The sequence below is a fragment of the Anser brachyrhynchus genome (genome assembly GCF_964034855.1).
Source record: "Anser brachyrhynchus genome assembly, chromosome: 1".
NCBI lineage: Eukaryota > Metazoa > Chordata > Aves > Anseriformes > Anatidae > Anser > Anser brachyrhynchus.
Window position 1 is genome coordinate 106872078 of NC_137694.1, and position 22208 is coordinate 106894285.

The 22208-nt window shown below is 36.4% G+C and overlaps 1 protein-coding gene across 1 annotated transcript in view; it reads left to right on the top strand.

Annotated features, from left to right (window-relative positions):
* The window catches only part of USP25 (ubiquitin specific peptidase 25), a 461260-nt gene that overhangs the window by 156922 nt on the left and 282130 nt on the right, over nucleotides 1–22208 (top strand). The window contains exon 28 of the mRNA XM_080562087.1: nucleotides 2580–2870. The gene's annotated coding sequence lies outside the window, so the exon portion shown is untranslated. The remainder of the gene's footprint in view (nucleotides 1–2579; nucleotides 2871–22208) is intronic.

The following is a 22208-nucleotide window of genomic DNA, read 5'->3' on the forward strand; positions in this document are numbered from 1 at the left end:
CATGACTGGAATGAAGGACTGTGATTCAGTTAAATGTATAATATACAAACATAAAGTGGGGAAAAAAAAAGCTCTTGTTTGTTCTTCTATGGTAGTACTGAATACAGTGTTTTGTGAAAGCTGATATACAACAAGGCCTGCCAAACATATGGCTATTGCATTAAAATTTTTCATTTCCCATTGGAAAATGAAATATTTTCACCTTGCTATCTGTATCTTTACCAAATGTAGAGAGATGTAGGGAAAAGCACGCATCTGTAAGTAATGTTATCTAGCTATTAGAAAGAAATTTGGGCTGTTGAGTGGCAGCTTCCAGAGAGATAAACAAACATTTAAAAATAATTATACTAAAGGCATGAAAAGGACAAGGTTACAGTAAGCATAATGTCTTTTTTTTTTTTTTTTGATGAAATTGTTAGAAACATCAGTGTACACAATGTTTATGATACTGCCTGAATACTCTTTCCTCTGGTGATTTTTTTTCTTTAAAAAATACCAGAACCTGAAAGTCACTCTAAGGAGGATGTATTTTATGATATTTGAAAAAACGTGCAGTTCAAATAAGTTGGGAATAAAAATACCTATGGTATTTGAGAACACCAGCTTACTTGGGAAAGGTATAGTTACACACTGTAGCAAATATTAAAAACTGAAATCAAGGTTTTTTAGTAGCAGACGGAAGTTCTGTTCCTTTCTGATTCATTAGTGTTTTTGTGCATTCCTGGATGAATATGTTCTCGGCATCCATAAACGGAAAATGGTTTCTAATGCAAAGGCAAAACTTGCAGAACATTGGGCACCAACTGTAAAATGATTTTATTTCAGCTACCAGTGGCTGATTATTAATAACACAGATTTACCTCGCCTTCATGTTCAGAATGCTTATACATTTTCGTAAGCCGTCTACCCGGAATTTATAAATAGGAAAAAAAATAACCCTTGCAAGCCAAACAACTTCTTCTCCTTGTCACCATATGCTGCATCTTTTCCCCCTAGGTTTTGTATACTCTGTGTGTTGAAGAATGGTGTCTTTTCTTTTCATGTTGCTCTGTCGGCGGTCATAACAGCTATTCTCTTCATGAATATGTAAATCCCATGCATAAAATCACAAAAATTAGGATGGTGATTCCCACCATAGAATGTGCCCAATTATGTCTGTCTAATATGTGAATGGTGATGATTTAATCTTTTGACTATATGAGCAGATTCAGGTACTGTTACAAGAGATGCTGTAATTACAGAATACCCAAACACACAGGCTGGATGCGTGCACATGCTGGGGATCATCAGGCTTTTAATAAGAACTGGGCATCTGATGCCTGGCTGTGATGGAGTGCATGCAGATTCATTTACAGGCGCTTACTCTGATGTTTAGTGACAAGGGAGAAAAATGCCCTAGGTCTGCAATAACCCTTCCCCTTACTAGCTGAGACTCATTTGCATTTGAGATTTTATTATTATTATTATTATTATTTCCTACTGAATGCCTGCAATTAAAACTAAATGAATGAAAGTTTCGATAAATAAAAGGAGAAAATGGTGGCCGTATTTGCTAGGCGTCCTTAACTCATTTGGTTTATCGGGAATGGGTGTTGGAGCAGGGGGGAAGGACATGCAGAAAACAAAAACAAAAAGGCACCACCAGCAATTGATGCATTTTTGTATTTAAATAAGCAGGCGTGCTCATGCATATTTATATGACGTGCATGCCTATGCGCCGCTCTGAGCAGTGGCACTGCGGCTCGGCTGCAGTAATTAGGCTGATGTAATTATAGAAAAACAAAGCGAGCTCGCTTGATGTTTTTTTCTATACAGTGGGAACATTAAAGACATATGCGTATTCCAGTAGACAAAAAATGAACCTGAACCGCTGTCAGAGGCTAGGAGGACAGTGTGGCCAGTGCACCTATTGTGTCACTGCTGTAGAAAGCAGCTTAGCGATTGGCCACTGTCTGCAGCACATAATACTGACTGGTTATAAAGGACTTGTCTAGAGGAAAGCCTGTAGGTACTCCATTGTCTGGCAAAGTTGATATGACTGCATTCTTTTTTCAGGGGGTCAGACAGCTGAACTGTAAAAGCTGCACAGATTTTTTTTTCCTCTCTGTCTCTCTCTCTCTCTCTCTTCCATACAGCATTTTTCTTTCATGCCCTGTCTCAGTTTGCATAGTTAAAGCGAATGCTAATTAAGATCCCTTGTCTTAACCTGAAAATAATGACTCGGATGTAAATAGGAAACTGTAAATAGAAAATATTCTTGCGTAGCACTGAGATATCAGTTACAGTTCTAGGAGAAAAAAATGAAGATGATTTTTTTTTTGTAATCAAGGTAAACAAAGAAGAGTTGTTGCTTCTTTTTCTTCCTTCCTTTCATTCTTTGTTTTTTTCTTTTTTCATGTTTCTTTTTTTAACCAATGATGCTGTACTATTGCAGGTCAGATAGTGTTTTATTTGAGAAAGTGTGCTAGCTACATAATTTTAAAGTCCCTAAATCAGTTGCAATTTAGTGCTTATTAATCCTTCTTAGGATGTAATTCGGTGAAAGAACTGCTTTAAAAAAATTCTTTTCTGTATTATAGACGGATCTAACAACGCAGTCTGGGCTCCGTGCCAAAGGCTGGTATTTCACAGCAGCGACCGCCTTACAGATGAGCTGTGGGAAGCAGGAGGGAGACTCTCTTAGGGTGCCACTACTATGGAGACACAGCTGGGCTGAACAAGATTTGCTTCAAACGACAACAAGAGAGACAGAAAGTGTCTGGTTCGACCGCTGCCCAAGCAGGCAGTAACCAGAAGAGCTAGCAGCCAATCCGGCCATGCTGCACTGTTCGAAACCAGCTCTACATCCCAGCCAATCAGTGACATCACTGGTGAGAAACTCATTTACATCATGCAGTAATGAACTTTGTTTAACGTATCCTTTTTTCTTTTCTTTTTTTTTTTTTTTTTTTCCTCACAGAGATTAGGTCCTCCATTAATTATTCTGCCAGCATAATTTGAATCGCTATGCAAAACGGTGGCTACATTTTTCCTGATTTTTTTTAACTGTGTGCTGTCTCTGCAGGTAACCATGGGCATTGTTCCATTTTTTTTCTGTTGGCCCCATAAAACCTTTTAAAGAGTCTTTTATTGTTAATATTGTGCATATATTTTACCTTCATGTATGTTTGTCTCCTTGTAGTCCTTACCTAATGTGGTACTGCTTCCTCCATTTCTAGTCTGAGATTACCTTTAACCATCTTGGAAGGTAAAACGGGTGTTGCTGCAGCATCGAGTTTGCATCTTTAGCTGCCATCACAGTCTAAGTACCTATTCTAATGCTTCAGAATTCATTTCGCTGTGGCCGTTTTACATATCTGGCTTTCTCTAAAGGTTCTTACATGCATCTGTTACAACTGAGTGAAGTTCAGTACTGTTATATTTCATTCTTCACCACTTTCAGCCAAGATGTCATTTTATTAATGAATAGAACTGAGATCATTTCTGAACAAATTTCACCCCCTTCCTTCCACCTCAACACAATGCACCTGATTTGCATCCATTTACCAGAATAACTGAATACAAGAGCGAGTATGAAAGGAAGTCAAGAGAGAGCTTGCATACTGCTTCAGGGTATGTTGCAGAAAAGCGAAATATAGAATTTTTGTTTAGCTATTTCTCTTTATACTTAGGATGTGCTTAATCTGCACAGAAAAGATTAGATCTTAGCTTGAAAAACTATTCTCTAGCCAGCTTTTCATATTAGGGAATAGGCTTGTTTTTTTATAATAAACATGCAGATTTTTTTGAGATGTGTTCAATTATAAATGGAAAACATTTGGGCAAGCCAACATTGTGTTGAACATTTGGATTTAGTTCTTTGTGGGTAAAGTAATTTGTTGTGCGAACAATTTAGAAACAGCCCAGAATACTGTGGAATGCAGAGATTTCAGACCGCATAATCTAATGAGGCAAGTTTTTGTTCTACAGTATTCTAATAGCTGAAACAGCATCAGATATGAGACAAATTCAATATTGTGTTATTAAATTAAAGCTATATCTATTGCTAGTGGGCTTCGAGAGGTCAACAGTCCCTGGTAAAACAAAATTTTATTTAAAGGAGTATTCTTAGATAGAATTTTTGTTACAACGTGCTAACTTCTCTGACCACACACACGATAATGTACAATTTGTTTATGGAGCTTCAGTTATATATCGATCCTTGTAGTCACTTTGAAAATACAGAGGATTTAAACACTAAACTATGGCTCTTTCAATGCATGATGCATTCCATCATCCCATCATCAGTATTCTGTGTGCGGCTGTCCTGATTCAGCCACTAGCTCCCCTGCTGCAGATCCTGTAATTTGAATCATGCGTAATAATATATTATCCTACTGGGGGCCTTCTTTCAGTAGGAGAGTGGTTTTATACCTTCTGCTATAAGAGAACTGTTGGCTCCTTGCCATCTCGTAGCCATTATTCACAGAGGCAATCAAGATAGTCTTCCTTAAGGAATAACATCTGCACAACTGCATGTGCCAGAAATATGCAGCCTCCCCCACGTTATAAATTTGGTTTTCTTGGAAGCAGGAATATTTGAGAATACTGGAGCATAAAAAGTGGACATTTACAGGAATTCATCAAAAGTGTATTGGATGTACCATGTGCTGAAATCTAGGCAGTGAGGACATTTGGAGTGGCTAACAGGGGCAGAAGGGAAGAAAATACAAGCTGCTGGTTGTTCTGTGACTCCTGCTAAACTTTTTCAAACTCAGGTTATTGACTTAGCTGATGATTTTTAATATATTAAAAATGTGACATTTTCCTTGCTGACAAGGTGATTTTCTAGCTAATATGCTGATGGTATGTTGTCAGTTGTAACTGGAGCTGCATTTCCTAATATGGGAATCTAGCATTATTTAATGCATTCAACAGGATATGTTATCAGTTAGTAGTAAATGAAAAACAGGTACAAAAATGGGCTAAGGTTGTCAAAAATATGGAAACTTCACAATGAAGTAACAAGTCTTAGAATTGCAGAATGAGACAGTGTTCTCAAAATACAACTTTATGAACTGTTTCTGTTCAGAGCTAAAAGCTCTGTAGGGCAGCAGAATGCTAGTGAAAGCAGCTGCCTGGGGGCAGGGAAAGATAAACCCCAGATCTGTGCAACTTTATCATCTATAGTATTCACTGCTGCCACATGCAGTATATCTACCAACATCGTGGCTATTTTCTTTTCATTCCTTCACAGACATATCTTCCCTAAGTCCCTTCCCCCTTGTCCTCCCCTCCTCCTCCCCCTCCCCCCCAAGATCTTACTTTTTACAAATATTCTTTCTGTGTAAGCATATAGAAAAGTGGAATATTTTCTTCTTTACAAGTGGTTTTAACTTTCCTGTTATATTTAACTTTACTGCAACATCAGAGTCATTATTTTAATTTTGGGGAAAAGAGGGGAAGTATTGGAGAGAAATAGAGGAAAAGTCTAATTTAGTGTGTTTATCTCATCCAGGAGCTTACATATTCCCCATTGAAGAACAATAATACAGCTGCAGTAGCTAATCCTACACAAACCGTGTTTACTACAGTGCTACTGAGATGCATAGAAATGTGGAGGAGTCTTCTTGTTGTCATCACCTCCTATTTTTCCATCTAGAAGAAAGAAATAAGATTGATAACCTGGCTAAAAATCAAAAGTGCTCTTATTTTGGAACAGACATTCTTCTGAGACTAGGGGAATTATGGTAAAATAGGGCTGTTCTAGTGACTGACACTTAAAGAATCTTCTTAGAGGGAAGGACACAACCTCAGTACCTGAATAATCAGCCCCATTCAAAATACTGTATAAAAAAGATTGGTATTAAAAGAAATAAGGCAACTCCAGTAATGTGGTCTAGGAATCAGCTGAAGTTTATAGAAATATATTGGTTGTTGCTGCTTACTCCCTGACTCATACTAAGCTAGTAATGATGAAGAATGCTTCAAAGACCATTGATGCTTCATTGAAGAACATGCTCCATATAGTCGAGTTTTCAATACTAGGGATCAACAGGAAGAACAATGCAAAAGAAGATAAAGATTTGATGGATCACAGGGAGACCATCTTTATGATAGCTGAACTCTCCTTTGAAATGAACAAGAAGAGTAAGTAGAGCATGGCATTTGCCATAGTTCATCCTTTTTAAAAGAAGAGGTGTATCATTCTGGAGGATAAGCCAGCAAATGCAATTTCCAGCTACTGGAAATTGCAATGAGTTTCTTTTCTACTTCTGTGAACAAGTGCATTGTGCTTCTGTTCTTCTTCTGTGCTAGCATTTTTGCTGTCTGAAGAAAGTCCTAACAAAAAGTCTGTTTAACATAAGTCTTCTGAACAAAGGCCTATTATTTAAATCTCTGATATTTCCATGAAGGACACCTATATGAAGAGAATATAGACAGTGAAGTTTGTTTTCTGCTCTTACATAGTCTATAAAAATCCTATTTCTGCAGCTCAAGTTGTACCGTTTTTAATGAAAACAGTGAGGTCAGATGGCAGAGGTGACTGCTCTATGAGTTACTGCGTTTAAACTTTTATCCATATATGATTTCTTCATAGTTTACGATAATGTTCCTGCTTCCTGAAATAGTCAATTTTTAAAGAAATTTAATCAGTTCTTGGAATTAAAGGTGACAATACTGGGAAAACACACTAAGAAGCCAATAACTTTTAGTTCTTTCAAAAAGAAAAGGAATGACTATGGGAAACCTGTAACTGTTTCTTTTTAATTTATGATCTTTAAGCTGCTACCCCTTACAAGGCCTGTATATCCTCTCTTTTTGCAGCATACTAAATTGAATTGTTTTTAATACTAATGTATATTAGTATATTAATATGTAGATTAGAATACCATGCGTATGTTATCTCGAGGCAGCGGATACTGAGCTATTAAATACATTAACTTTTACAGTCAACAGTGTAATGGTAGAAAGCTAAGGAGAAATATCTACCTTGCTGGGTTATGTCTAAAAACCTAGAATAGTACATACATATGTTTTACTTAGGCAGGTAAATTTTGCATGTGGTTTATGTTTATTACTCTGGTTTTAGCCAGTACGAAGATACATGCTTGTTTAAAACTGTGGAGGAAAGAGCTTATGTAGGAGATTCTTTAGTACTGAATCAAAATACAATCTTGGGTAAACGAGGTCAGTCACTATTTTACCAGGACATTTTCACTTCCCTCACTTGAAATTAGGCTGTGGGAAATGGAGTGCGATGGCTATTCTCAGCATGAGAAAAAGCCCAGAAGGGACTGAAAACTGTTTCCTAGAAGTAAGTGTAAAGAGGATGGTGAATAATAGATAAAGGAGTCAAAGTCAGTCCTATAATGACTTAAGGGTGATACTGGAAAAGGGGCTCTTTCTTGCCTAAATGCTTAATTTTGCTGGTGGCTAATGGCAGGGCGGTTAGGCAAAGCATATTGGGATACATCACCCTGAAGGCCATCAGGCAGGGGCCTTGAAGAGCGAGGAGTTAAACTGTTGACTTCTGTAGCTGTATTTTCATTTCTTCATGTCGTTTTCTTTTTTCATGTCAGATGTCAATTGCTCTTGGTGTATATTTTGGAATACAGACACATTTTAATAATGAATTTATATTTTTTCATTTTATTCCTACATTTAAATGAAAAGATAAAATATCTTGCTTTTAGAAAACCCTTAACCCTATAAATTTAAGCCAACTGTTTTCTCAGAGAGAAACTGAGCCCTATGCTAGCATTCAGCAATAATAAATCTAGGTTCTAATACTTTGTTATGAAAGCTATCACTCAATGTTTTTTTGGGAAGTGACTTTAGGAGGACTAAAGAAGTCATACACTGGATTGAAAATTTTAAGAGTACAGTGATTTGTATCTGCTTATGATTGTGACCTCATATAGTTCGTGAAGAAATTAAAGCTATCTCTGAAGGTGATGAAAGGGCAAATTTAGAGAAACATCTTTCCCAAATCCTTAGAAGGTTAGAAACCTGTATTTGGGGGCAGGGGGGGATTTATTTAAACAAGAAAAGTTTGAAAAGGTGTAGTAATACACATATTTTTTTTTAAGAAAAAAGATAATTAAATGATATACCTAAAATTTCAGGGAGTGTATAACTATAAAAATGGGATAGAAGTAAACCAGGAGTAGCGTACAAAGAATAGCACAGTTCTGAGTAGGTATCAGATGTAGCATGAACCAAGGTACTTTGGTAGTAGAAGCCCACTTGTTTTGTTAACAGAGGATGAGCTAATTTACCCTTGCAGCCAGCCTAATCAGGTGAAGTAGATCCCTATTGTAGTTGAGATTAATTTGGTTTCTCCTAATGGTCCTACATTGTGCAATATATATCCAAAGTGGCTAAATGGATCACAAAATTCATATGAGCCAAAATTATCTTGAAAATTATGAGCCAGACCTTCTAGTCTAGCATCAAAGTGATTGGAACCATAGCATCAAACTAGCATCAAAGTGATTGGAACAGGAAGGAACTTTCTTCAAGAAAATCCATATTTCATAAATACTTTATAAAACATGCACAGAATTCCCATACTGGCTGGCATCTTCCTTCATCTGGTGGAGTACGCCTTCCATGCAGAGTTGTTCTTGTAAAAAGAGAAATGGAGGGCTTTAACTTGCAGAGCAGAAAGCTTGAAATTGAGTCACTGGGGAACAGCCTTAATACAAGAGGCTACCAGTGTAATGGCATTGGTTTTAAAGTCTCTTACTAAACACATCAGAAGATGTTTTTTATACTGATTGAATCCTTGCTGATGGGTGTTTTCATTCCTGGAAATAAGTTTAGTAAGTATGGAGGGATGTGGAAAATGCACCAAACACAACCTGCTCAATATATGACAAAGTGTAATCATGTCTTGTCAGCTGCGAAGAGAAATGGGCATATTTTTGTCTCATTATTTGGCTGTTGGTCATTTGGAGGACTGTGAAGGGGCAGGAAACTGGGCTGAGGCAGGAACATGAGGATGGCTGATCTCTGATACGGGGTTGGTACCGAGGAAGGAAGGCTTGCCTGCCTCTGTTATTGGTTAGCTGCCTCATCCTTAGGAATTGACTTTGCTTGGACACTAAGAAATCTAGGGGATTATTCTTTCATATTCATAATAAAAGAGATGCAGATTTAGGGGCTGTCTGTGTAGTGCTAGGCACCTCTTACTACTTTTCCTCAAAGGCTTTGAACAGAGGCCAGATGGCAATGAGGAACATATTTAAAACATTTTGGACTTGTGAGGAAAGGTGGTATACTATGATATGAGGAGAAACCTATAAGGTCTGTCCTGAAAAAAATAACAACGGCAACTCTGAAGGTCTTTGAAGGCTATTTTAGTGCATCTCATGTCGTATGCAGAATGTTTTGCAGCTTGTAGAATAGTTGGGAAGTAAAACTATGCCAGTTCTCCAAATAAAATTACAGTTTCTGTAAAATCTGAGCTGGCTTTGGAAAGCGTTTGTTACTGTGAGCTTTCAACCTTACAACTTGGAAGGAATGGAAAAATAATATTTCACTGCAGGTCCAGTTAGCTCAAAAAATTCACTTAATGGAAAATTAGTTTTTGAACTAGTCTGCTAAAATGCAAGGTGCTGCATACAGTTTTGTCATGTTGTCTTATCAGAATAGTAGTGGGGCTTCTGTTCTCTTGGGTGGTCCATGCTCAGAAAAAACAACAGGGGATACCTTCAAGCACATACACAAAACAGTGCTATGGAACTCTTCACTGTGGGACACCAAAAAAAAAAAAAAAATAAATAAGAGCCTTTGTTCGAAGTGTGTTCAGATTCAGGGATGAAAAATCCATGAAGGACTGTTAAACATTGACATTATCTCTAACTCAGGAGATTCTTGAGATGTTACTTACTAAGGCTGGGAAACTATAACAGGAAAGTATCTCTATGTATTTGTGTGTTATTACTCTTTTCTCTTAGATGTCTGCTGTCAGAGATAGGATACTGGACTTTCTGATCTGATATAGTACATGTATTACTAGGTTCCCTGAGGCACTAAGTGTGGTATCATTCAAATCTTCCTCAGTGCTGCGTACAGGAATCAATTGATTTTAGCTATAATAAACAAAATATAGTTGAGCAGATGCTGTATGCACAAAAATGAAAACAGCAAGCTACTAAATTGTTCCTTCTAGGAACAATTTCCTTTTTAGGTATTACATTGTGATAATAAAACATAGGGGAATTTTGGTGGTGCATGAAATAAAGCCTTCTGAAACACTACAGTCAATCGAAATGAGATACTTTAGTTTTTGGAATGTTCAGAGGTGTATTTATTAGCAAGGTTGAAATATTTCTGAATTTTGAAATTCTTTTGGAATGTCCCATTCAATATAACATTTTGAAGTTGCTAAACTTTGACCATCTTGGTGATGAAAAAATCTGAAGTGTTGAAACATCTTGCTGCAGGAAATTGTCATATTTCGATGATTTCCAGCAAGCTGCTGTATTAGGCTGTAAGGCACTATTTCCCTTTTCTATGCACTGAAGGATGCTGTCCTAACCTGAAAACTGCCCATGAAATACCTCTGAAACAATCATTGTGTATATGAAATAGCTTCTTCTTAGATTCCCATTGATTTCATGAAATGAAACAAAATGAACACTGTATGAACAAAATTTATGTTCAATGGATGTTTCATACTGAATACTTCACTTAGTCTGTTAGTAACATGGCTGTCTTATAATAGTCAGTTACAATGGTTTCGGTCTCTAAGTTATTAAGATGTAGTAAATAGAAATTCATGCAACATCTTGACAATATTGACAGATTTACTGCCCTTGCAAAATAGGCTAAGTGCATAAAAATGTATATATTTTTAGTGAAAGCACTGATCGCTAAACCAGCTGCTTTAATTGATCTACAAAACTGAAATCATTCCCTTTGTTTTCTTGTCCTGCAAAACACGGACATAGAATTAAAGTTATGATAAGGATGATTATGATGCTGAAAATAAATATTTACATTGTAAATGGCACCCAAGCTGAAAACAAGACTATAAGGATTTGACAATCTGGTGGTGTTTTGTAACAAAATGTATTTCCATTTGAGTCATTGAACAGCAATAAAGTGTTAAGTGTTGTTTCCACATTTTTTAGAAAGTTGCAATGATTATAAAGACATGGAAAATGCTAGGTTTTAGTGCTTCTGTGGAAATAATTTTAAATAGTCAACATACTGTTATTGTAAAAATTATAATAAATGCATTTGTGAATAGAATGAGAGCTCTTTTTGAAAACATTGAGTGGTTTTGTTTTCAATCCAAGTTTATGAACCAGTCTGGGAGCCAACGTCAACATGATTGTTGATGTGTATGCAAAACATTATGTTGATATAGTTACATAATTGTAGTATACATATTCATTTTCTGCCATGTATTTGGAACAATATGTGTGTATTTTCAAAAAGTTTTGGCTTAGCTGACTAAGTAACGACCTCCCCGCACTTGCATTTTCTATGCCATTTTGATAGGAGTCTGAAAGAGTCTGTGTTTTTATTGCACTACCAGTGATATGGACCCACAGGAACAAATAGGTGGCTATTATAATCATCCATTCCCTCTTGGGCTGTGTAGATGTGAGTTATTCAAGGCACAACTTGCATTACTGTGATGTGTGCTTGTACAGGGCCCAGTACAGGGAGGCTAGCGCAACATCCAGGGGTTCACACTGTGCAAGTCTGAACCATGGCATCAAAAAAAATGGGCATGGTTGGGGAAGAAATAAACAGAAAAAAGGGATATTTTCAAAAATCTGCCTGCTTTCCTTCGTGCTTCTGACAGATGATCTTTTAGAAACGTACCTGTGATAGGATGTGTGGGCACAGCCTGAAATGTCAGCTCCAAAAGGTCTGAGCGGTCATGTATGGTCTGATACCTGCCCCTTGGATGAGGTCAGAGGTCTACGGCTACCCATGAGCAAGTGTTGGAGTGGGCTGGATTGGTGAGACACCATGTCACTGGCCACTCTAGGTATGGGATAAAAATCTAATATTCCTTTTCTTCTTTAACTCACCTGCTCAGTCTCTCTGTTGATGAGCATTGTCCTTTTTACAACAGTGTTTATGGAAAACAGAAATGTATGTTCTTGGTAAAACGTATCTCTGAGAGAGATCTAGGCATAAATTTCATAACCTCATAACCAGTTGCCCCATATTCCTCTCATAAGCAGTAGCTATATTATTTGTTTTCTCTCATTTCAAAGTTCCCATTAGCTGTATCACATTTCAGTGATCTGGGTTGCATTGAATTTTTCCAAAGACTTCTTCATAACTTTCAACTCCTCTCACTTCCTACCAATGCAGTTGTTATTTAAAACTTAATATTCATGATACCAATCAGAGTAGTTTTCACAAAAAAAAAAAAAAGGAAAAAGAAACAAGAAAGCAATGCAGTGTAGCCTGCATCAGAATAGCATCTAGTAGTCCTATTATTTATTGTTGCTGCAAACTCTATCAGCTTCAATACAGAATACAGACATGCCTACTTTATTTCCTTATAATGTTGACACTGTCATGTTGTTCAAAAATAGCATCATAAAAGAGCATGTACATTCTTCTAATGTTAATAAAATATAAATTATTACCATGTTTAGATCATATGTAATCAAAGTTGGTATCTCCCACTTGTCTCTGTAAGTGGTGTTACTTTGCTCTATTGAGGAGTTTTTCTAGAGTTAGTCACACATTGCCTAAGTGCAAACATGCAAATCCAGGACATTTAGCCTTGACTCTGAGTGCTGGAGGATACAGACTCAGCTGTTATGAGAGATCTGCCAGTTGATCTGGGCTCTTGTATAGTGTTTTCTAATGTGTCAGTAGGGTGTACTCTAAGAAGATATAAATAAGCATCAAAATACTTTGAGAAATACACTCAGTGACAAATATACAAATGCATCCTCTACCACATTTGGGAAATATAGATAGGTAGGAGGGAATAGAAAATGTGAAGGTGCTTTCTAAGGAATTAGCTGTTGATCTCGTGTATTTATGGGTTCTTTTCCAAGTTTTGTTTATAGCTAGTGAATTAGACAGTTTGCTGTCCCTCTGTTCTGAACTCAGCATATTTTAAACTTTGATGGCAAAAAAAAATAATAATATATTTCACACTGTACTTAAAACAGTTCAGCCCTTTGGTTCTGTCCTCCCTATTTTACCTGGTGGAAAATTTCAGCAAAGTCTCTAAGCATGTTTTCACTTTGATCATACCTTTTCCATCCAATTCAAGGGAATTAGATGCGTTCTCAAGGGACCTAAAGTTACTCTTCTTCAGATTGGCTTGGCTGAGGTTATTCACTTGGTGCAAAAATGGAGCACCAGGCAGGAAATACAGGAGTGCCTTTTCCACTAGGATAATTCTTGAAATCAGAGCTGTATATTCATGCAGAATCACAAGACTAACTGCAGCTGGTAAGCAACAGGAAGCAAGTCATTTCAGAGAGAGGTTCATTTGCTATTGACAGAAAACCTATGAACTGCTCACTGAGTAGGAAACATTTTATTTAAAAAGTGGCCTGCAAGGAAATATCTGAAAGAAAGAAGAGTTTATGTCACACATCAGTTCAAAAAGGGTTGGAGGTTTTTTCAGCTATTTGACTTCGTTGTTGGAAGCATTAGCAAGCCCTTCTAATATGTAAACAAACCTTAGATATTTTCTCCAGAATGTGTGTTAACTTCTGTTGAGCTATTTCTATATGTTAAACCCGCAAGGATTCATACTCTTGTTTTCTTTACTGAAATGCGCTTCCAGCTTCTATAGCTCGTCCATTAGTTGACATATTCCTTGGTGCACAGATAATGTTTATTCTTCACAACTTATCCATGCTGTGCAGTTTAAGTTATTGTTTGTCCCGTGTATTTTTGCCAGATGCTAGAAATCCTGATAACATCATATGTCTAGAATCTCTGAAAAATAATGAATGAAAATGCAGTTCTTGTGGCATGCTTTCCCATTGTATGTAGATAAAATATACAATTTAGAGGACTTAAAAGACTTCGATTTGCTGCACAGAATACACTTGCATGATAAAGGACAAGCTTTGTGTTCTCATTTATTGAAAGAGATAACACAGATTTGGTATTCATTAATATCCATTCCATATCCTACTTCTCTGAATTATGAGCCAGTTGATCTGCATGCTTTCTGTACAATTTTGGGATCTTGGAGAATGAAACATTCTTTAGAGGAATTGCCTCAGTCTTGTTTTAAACCCTCTCCTTGACAGCCCTTGGCTTCTCATTGGTGTTTGAAAAAGTTGTTCCATTTGTGTGATAGAGTCAAATGTATTCAGTGACCATTTATTATACCAATGTGTGACAGACATCTGTTAGAAAGAAGAAGCCAATGCATCTTGCTAAATTAGCTATTGAATTTGCCTGGCCCAATCAGACAAGAGGTTTCAGTATCACTTGTGAGCCTGCTGGGAAGTGCTATTTAAAAAAAAAAATAAAAAAATCTCATTTTCTCAGCACATACATGGCTATACATTATCTTTATAGCAGAACCTAAATGCATTAATGACTTTCACAGATGAGTTTAGTTCTCCAATGTTATTAGAAAATATAATGCACTTCAGTGGCTGTTCCCTGGTGGGTTTTCCTGCTCAGAGATGGGTTTTGGAGATACCATCAGGTATTGCTACCTTCTCTCACAGGAAGATTGCTATTTTTGCTTGTGCTTACTGTTTGTCTTGTCTGTTCTCTTTATTCATTTTGTGTGTTCTAGTGAATTTACTGTTATGGATAGTCAGTGAATAAGATTAAACCGTTAACAGTGTTACAACTGTGTCTCCATGTAGATTTTTGTTGCTCGTATAGATAATTATTGTGTGTAGCTCTTACATTAAAAGTATTGTGGAGGGATACTGGAAATAATATTTTTTTCTGTGTGTTTGTTTATCAATATTAATGTTTTCTAATAACAGTTAATAGAATTACAAGTGATTCAGGAGCTGACATTGAAGAGAAAATTTGCTAGAAGTAGTGATTCTGTTGGACAATATTGGACAAGAATGTGTTGTTAGACAGATCACGGTCCATAGTTCTGTGGTTTTTTGTTGTTGTTGTTGTTTTGTGTTTTTTTTTTTAATATTTTATTTACATCTTTTTTTGAGGGAACATAGACTAGGGAAGCAGTTTAAACTTGACTTGTGAGGGGAAAGAAGGCGCAAATGGGTAATCAGTGAAAACCTGCACTGATATGGTACAAAAACCTATGCAACAAACTCATATTTGGCATGAATGCTTTATATTGCTTTATATGACACTCAGAACTTCTTAGCTTTTATTTTCTGATTTGCTCAGCTGTACACTACACTGTCTTGAATTATTTTCTGTGAACACTGTCCTTGGAACCTTTCACACCAGTATCTTCCTGGGATGTGTCGGCCTTGAAAGACTCTTAGAAAATTTCAGAAGCATCTGAGAATCTTCCAGCCTGAGGGAAAATGCTGTATTTATAGACAGCTTATTGAAAAAATCAGAAATATGCACTATGAAGAACCACAGGAATTGGTTGAAACAATACTAGGAGAAAAAAAATGCCTATGTGTGACTTGCTCTGCTTTTCCCTTCCAAAAAGAAAAAAAGAAAAAGAAAAAGAAAAAAAAATCTTGGCCCTAATTAAAATCTTTAGGCAGTTTTACAGTTATTAGACCGCAAGGTATTTTTTTATTATTTTTTATTTATTTTTTTCCCTAGAGATAAATTTTAATATGGTCAAAATGTTCCTTATTTCAATTTTTCTATTTTCAGCCAGAAATGGAGTCTGAGTATTTTGTCCAGTTTTATTCTATGGAGATTAAAATGGGAATAAAATTCTAGCACATACTAGATTTCTTTTATTATTATTATTATTATTTTGCAACGTGATGATATTAGCACGTTTACTGTTTCATAATAACTTGTCTTTATGACTAGTATGAGCTGGGGCAGAAAGTGATCTACTCTCTTGACCAGGGTAGAAAGTTTTCTTCTTAAAGTACTGTGCAGTACTTTAGACGAAGCACAACTAATTATAATAGGTAACTGAACACAGGGAGAATGGAAAAAGTGGCTGAACCTACATAAGTCTTTGTGTAGTCAGTCATACCCAGTATGTGTATGGCTGCGTGTCAACACATCTTTAGGGGGGTTGTTTTTAAGATTATATGCCTTTAGCAAGACGGACCAAGGGGTAACAGAACCCATGTACATGAAGCACTTTCCGTTACAAAGACATATAGCAAAGCACTGCAACAAAAGAAAGTTGGACTCCAAGGTCTCTTTGACACGTCACAGACTTATGGATTAAAATGAAGGATTGCTCTATGTGGAAGCAGTGTCATTTTTATGTAAGATCTTTGACTTCTGGCTTCCTTGTTCTTCCCATTCTACTGTTGGAGTGGCCTGGGAAAACACGGCGTTCACGCTTACATTGAATCCCTTTTGGAAAGCTCAACATAACTATAAAGCTGCTTTTGACTAGTGAAAACAAACTGTGTTTCTCATAGAAGAGAGTGAAGCTCACAGATGAGAATGAAGGTCAAAAGGTAAATTCAACTTCCTGCAGCAAATGTTTTTTGATCTGATTGCTGTGCAGGAGATGAGCACAGCTTTCCCTTCCAGAGCATGTCAAAGCAATAGATGTCACCTAGCTAAAAATGTCCATAAACCCTTCACTAATATACTTTTACTTTATAACTTTTTTGTTTTGTTTTGTTTTATTTGGATTTGAAAATTTCTGTGAATTGATCACTTCCATATTCTATGGCAAAAAGGGAGCAGGGGTATGAACAGTGAAATAAAGAAACATGCTTTGACAGGAAAGCTATTACTTCTATTACACAGAAAATAGGTTTGGAAAGAGACAAAAAGAATGATATCCACCAGAAATCAGAATTACTAGCAAACAAATAGTGTCGGGGTGGAAGCAGTAAAATTTCTCATTTATATTGGTTGCAAGTTGTTTCTATTGATTTAATTGTAGGCTCTACTAATGCATCCTGAAGATGTTATTTTCACTACAGTCTCTGGCCTGAATTAAAGTATGGAGTAACTGATTGTTACCTTGAAGTTGTTCTTCTGGACTCTGTTAATGGTTTGTTAAAACCTTCTTTAGTATGCCAAACTTTGCAAGAACTCAAGTGAGAGGCAGTTTCTTGTTATGGGATTTTGGCATCTGTTCTTCATACTCAGGAGTAAAACGTGCTGAGACCACAAAAAGAAGCTGGCAAACACATTAGGTAAATGGGAGGGAGACACGTTTTTCTCATATACAGAACATCCCTCATTTCCCCTGTGCAAGGCATGCAAACATTACTGGCAGTAAAAGCACCCATGGACTCTATGTTTCTTGGGGCACAGAATGACCTTCTTATGGTGGTTCCTCCATCCATGTCAGCTAATACCATCTAGGAAGCAAAGGTGGGAACTTTGGGCTGCCTGTACTATTACTATATTGGTGGAGAATACTCATACTTGAGACTATTAGATTGAAACTAGTAGTTATTCCTAAAGGGTGATTTGAGGGAGTCTTTGTTCTGTTCTTCAACAAAAACAAACAGAGAGAGAGAAAAGGAAGGGAAGAGATGGGGAGATAAATGGGTGGCTTTAGACCAAAAATGCTATTACTTTATTCTTCTTACTCAAGATATGTGACTGCAAAAGTACTATTTATTTTCAAAACTGAGAATCACAAAGTGAATCCACCCTCCACCACTTTTTTTTTTTTTTTTATGAATCCAGCTTCTACAGCCTTTAATGACATTGTGGCTTTCCTGGCTGGATCCAGAGTTGTTTTTAATTACTGATTTCACTATTATTTGCTTGAAGTAAAAATTTTTTTTAGTATTTATCAGTGAAAGGATGCATGAAGAGATCATAGCAGAATTAAGCAATTAAACTCAATTCAGTCTCAATTAAATGAAACAATGCACATATTGTCACTAAAACTATTTCTTTTCTCCTCTTTAATTTGCTGTACATAGCTATTTGCAATAAAAGACAATAAAAAAACCTCCAACTTATATTATCAAGCTTTGTAAGTTAGGGTTTACTCCATCACTTCATCTTACTTTGAGCAGTGCATTTACATGCAAGTAATTCTACTTTTGCAGTAATTGGGATTACTTATATGGCAAGAGAGTACTCAGGGAATAAGGATGTTAGACTCCAGACCTGAACAATGAGATGAGGTGCTTTGAAAATGTTTAAGTAGGTGGGTAGGATAGCAAAGATTTTACAGATGTATCATGGAGAAGTTAAAGCACTCATTATTTGAAAAGTAAAAGATGAGTGCCTTCTGCTTAGAAAGGCAATGCAATACACGTTCTTGAGCACTTCCAGCACTGGTTTTGCTCTGTTTGTTCTGAAGTGGGAATCCAGCTGATGATCACTAAAATCAAATAAGCTGTCCTTTTCACATTCATAGCATATTGAATACATTATGGAAAAATTGTTATGACAGTTGTAGTCATCTGTTACATTTTTGGAAAACGGAACATCTCATTCTTCTGTCCTTTTTCATGTGTGCCCATAGGCAGACATGTCATCTCATTTACTTGAACCACTTCATACTCCTGTCATCCACTCACGTTTAACTGGGTGCCTGAAAACTTTCACTGCTAATGGTGGCTATTTAGAAATATGATGGTATGATAATTAGAGTTGTGCAGGTAATGTTTCCTTTGAAATCTAAAATAAGTTTCATTAAATTTTATCAAAGTCTTGTGCCACACTTACTATCTGTATAAGGCTTTAATTTCGGCTTTGTGAGAAGTAGCTTAGTGTTTTCACTTTGCTTTGGTTTCTTTCAGAACCTTTGGCACAATTATTGGCTGCTTGGATTTTCCATGGCACCATCTTTCTAAAAAACCACTGTAGTAGCTCTTGAAATATGTGCTGAAATTATTCTGTTTTATGACTTGGAACTTAATTTGTGGTGGAAACTGATAAAAGTGATGAAAATACAGGCCTTTATTGTTGAGATTTGATAGTCACGTAGAAATCACCCTCAGAGCTGTGGCAGTTTTAGCTCAATCTATGGGGGCAATGTTGATGTTTGTGCCAGGTTTCCTGGGGATTCATTATAGGAAAAGAAATCCAACGTTATATGCAAGTCTGGTGATAGAATGACTTAAACATGTGCTGGAAAGAACTATAACTGGTATGCCTGGAGGTATTCCCCTTGAGGTTCAGACTGCCCTACAGCTATCCCTGTTATTATATACTCCATTCCTCTCAGGATTCCTATTTTCTTCTTTGGATACAAAATCAAGTTAACTCATAGTCTTTCTGTTCCTGCATAATCATAAAATATTGCAAATTAAATGTTACAAGTGTGACTGGTCCTCAGAAAAGCACTGCATTTATGAAAAGCAGTTTTGACATGACTAGTTTAATTATATTTGCAAGTAGTATGCATTGGAAGAACTCACATCAAGTTTCTGACTTCATTTGAAGTGGCTCCTTCTATATTCTCTGGAAGAATGGGAGAGTAAGATGAGTTTAAAATTGCATTATTACAGCTCATAGTTTCTAGCAATCACTTTCTTTAAAGAAAGGGGCACGTTGTATGTTTTTCTTGAAAACTAAATGCAGGATTTAGCAACTGTACTGTTAACACTTCCAAAAAAGCTCTTTTTTTTTTTTTTTTTTTAAAGAAAGGTAAGCAAAAGAATGACCATATGCAATTTATTTTTTTTTTATGGCAAGGAGTGTGTGTGGTCCACTAAGAAAAAATAATACTCAAAATAATAAAACTTTTAATAGTCAAGTTGGGCCTAGTGAAGGTGCTGGCATATAGTAATCTTTCTATCTAACAGGGTATTAGTAAGAGAAATTAAAGCTATGATACTTCGACTTTTTTTAGTGTTGTTGAAGTGTTTGTGTGTAGGAATGTATGCAAACATCCCATGGTTCTGTAACAGCTGCATTTTGAATACCCAAACTTTTTTTGCTTGGCCACACCAAACAATCCTTATATTCTAAAACTTTCCTTAGGTTGCAATGAAACGCCCTCTTCCTTCTCTGACCAATTTTCAGCTCAGGAGCTACAAGCCTCTTACCTTCTTGTAGACCCTAGCGGCTTTGTTGCTCTATCTGGATAAACCAAGGTACCTCTACTTCATAACAACTTGAGTACTCCTTTTCTGGGCTTACCGGACAGTCTTAGTTTGAACTGCCACATGTGGCCGAACCCTAGCCTAGTGGGCATGCAAATTGTTCCAAACCCATCAATTTTTTTTTGCAAATACTGTAAGAAAAAGACTAAAGTAATAAATATATTTCCCCACCTTGTTTCTTGTAACTCCAGTGACAGCTGGACTTGATTATGGTATCTAGAGTTCTCCCTTTTTCTTAATTGGTATCTTCTGGAATGAGGATTTTGTCTTCTGTTCCTTCTGATTTCTTTTTAAGAAAAAGGAAATCATCACTAAACTTCACCTTATAACTTCTAGTCATTTTTTTGCTAGATGACCCTCTGATTGGTCTTATCAGACGATTAAAAAAGCCTATGTCATCTAATGTATTAATAGTTAACCCTCTTGTGCAACAAAAATTGGGAAGACATATTCCTCCTCTTCATATCCCAAAAGATATTCAATAAATTATTCAAAGAAGATTTTGTTCAAACAATATTCTCCAAGATTTAATGTTCCCTAGGTGCTAGCCTTGTCTCATTTATCCCATGGATAGAAATTTTCTATCGGTGTGATAGAAAGTTCACATAGACAACACAGAAGGCAAGTGTGTTTCATTCTAAAAGGAGTTTACAGTTGGACACAGATATATGGAAATGATGTAGACAGAAAAGTTAAGTGGTCATTAAGGAATCCTGTACAGATATGTTCATCAGCAGAATTGCAGTACAGAGAAACTCAAACATTTGAGTGAATTTTAATTCTGTTGCCTACTCAGTCTGTGTTCCTTTTGTGGCTCTTTTGGCTCTGCAGGTAATAATTAAATGATCTGTATACAATATACCAACCAAACTGTTTTGAAATAACAAATAATATATACTAAGTGGAGAGAACTAGACTGGAGTAGGACTGGCTGCCAATTAATGTTCACTGGCTTCTACTTCCAATTTTGAGGCATATAAATTGCAGTGAATTTGTGTGGCAGTTGAGTCCTTCTGAGCCGTTTATCTCAGCCATTTTCCTGGTTTGTCAATCACTTTCTTGATTTTGTCCCATCACTTTCACTTCATTTACTCAAGGGGAGGACTCCAACATTGCCCACCACTCAGAGTACTTCATACACTGATAGTAGAAAACATAACTACTAAACCTTTTCCGCAGTAGCAATCAATCTGCCCAGTATAACTCTTCTCCTAAAACAATTATCATGTTCATGCTACTTCTATCCAAACAAGAACTCAAATGGAGAAGGTAGCATTTAATAAAGTCAGAAAGCTCCCAACATAATAAATCTCTACAGATTATTTTTGTTGGTTTTTGATGAAATTGCACAGATTTCAAGAAACGACTTTTCTCACTAAGAGTGCCCATCGGAAAACTGAAGATCAACTATGTTGATCTGTTCTAGACAGTTAGATTTCATTGATAACATGTTTGTTGCTGTTCAGGTAACCTTTTGTAAACATCTGGCTTCAGATTTTATTTACTTACTTAGCAATTTCATTATGTTTCCGTTCTTTAGAGAAATAATAACTTTCCTGGCAGACCCAGAACTGAGGAAGCTTTAGTTTGAATACTGGCCATGAACTGTGCTAGCTCTACTGTCCTCTCCCTACACACTTTTTTCTCCTTTGCTTTCCTGTACTTTTTTTGCAGATCTTGGTCTTCAACAGTGTCTGTTCCAGTATTTCTAATTTGGAACTGCCAGCCACTCTGTTTTTGTTTCAATATTGCTTTCTGCTTCACTCAGTAGCTATACATGTGATCTTTCAAAATTAATGGATTGGAAAGGGTTTTCCACCAATGATTTATTTTCTAATTACAATGATCCTGAGATGTGCAAAGATTAAATTGCATTTTCAGATATTCCAGAAAGTTGCTAAAGAGACTGAAAAACATTGCTCAGCATTCTTTTTTAGGCACATTTCTCTATTTCAGTCTTCACCTGCTCACAGTGATAAGTTGCTTGGCTCTTTGTTCCTTATTAAGCGTAATGCCACTTCTAATTTCTAGTTCTAAAGACTAGAAATACAATTTAAACACTTTTGGAAGTAACTGCTCTTGCTT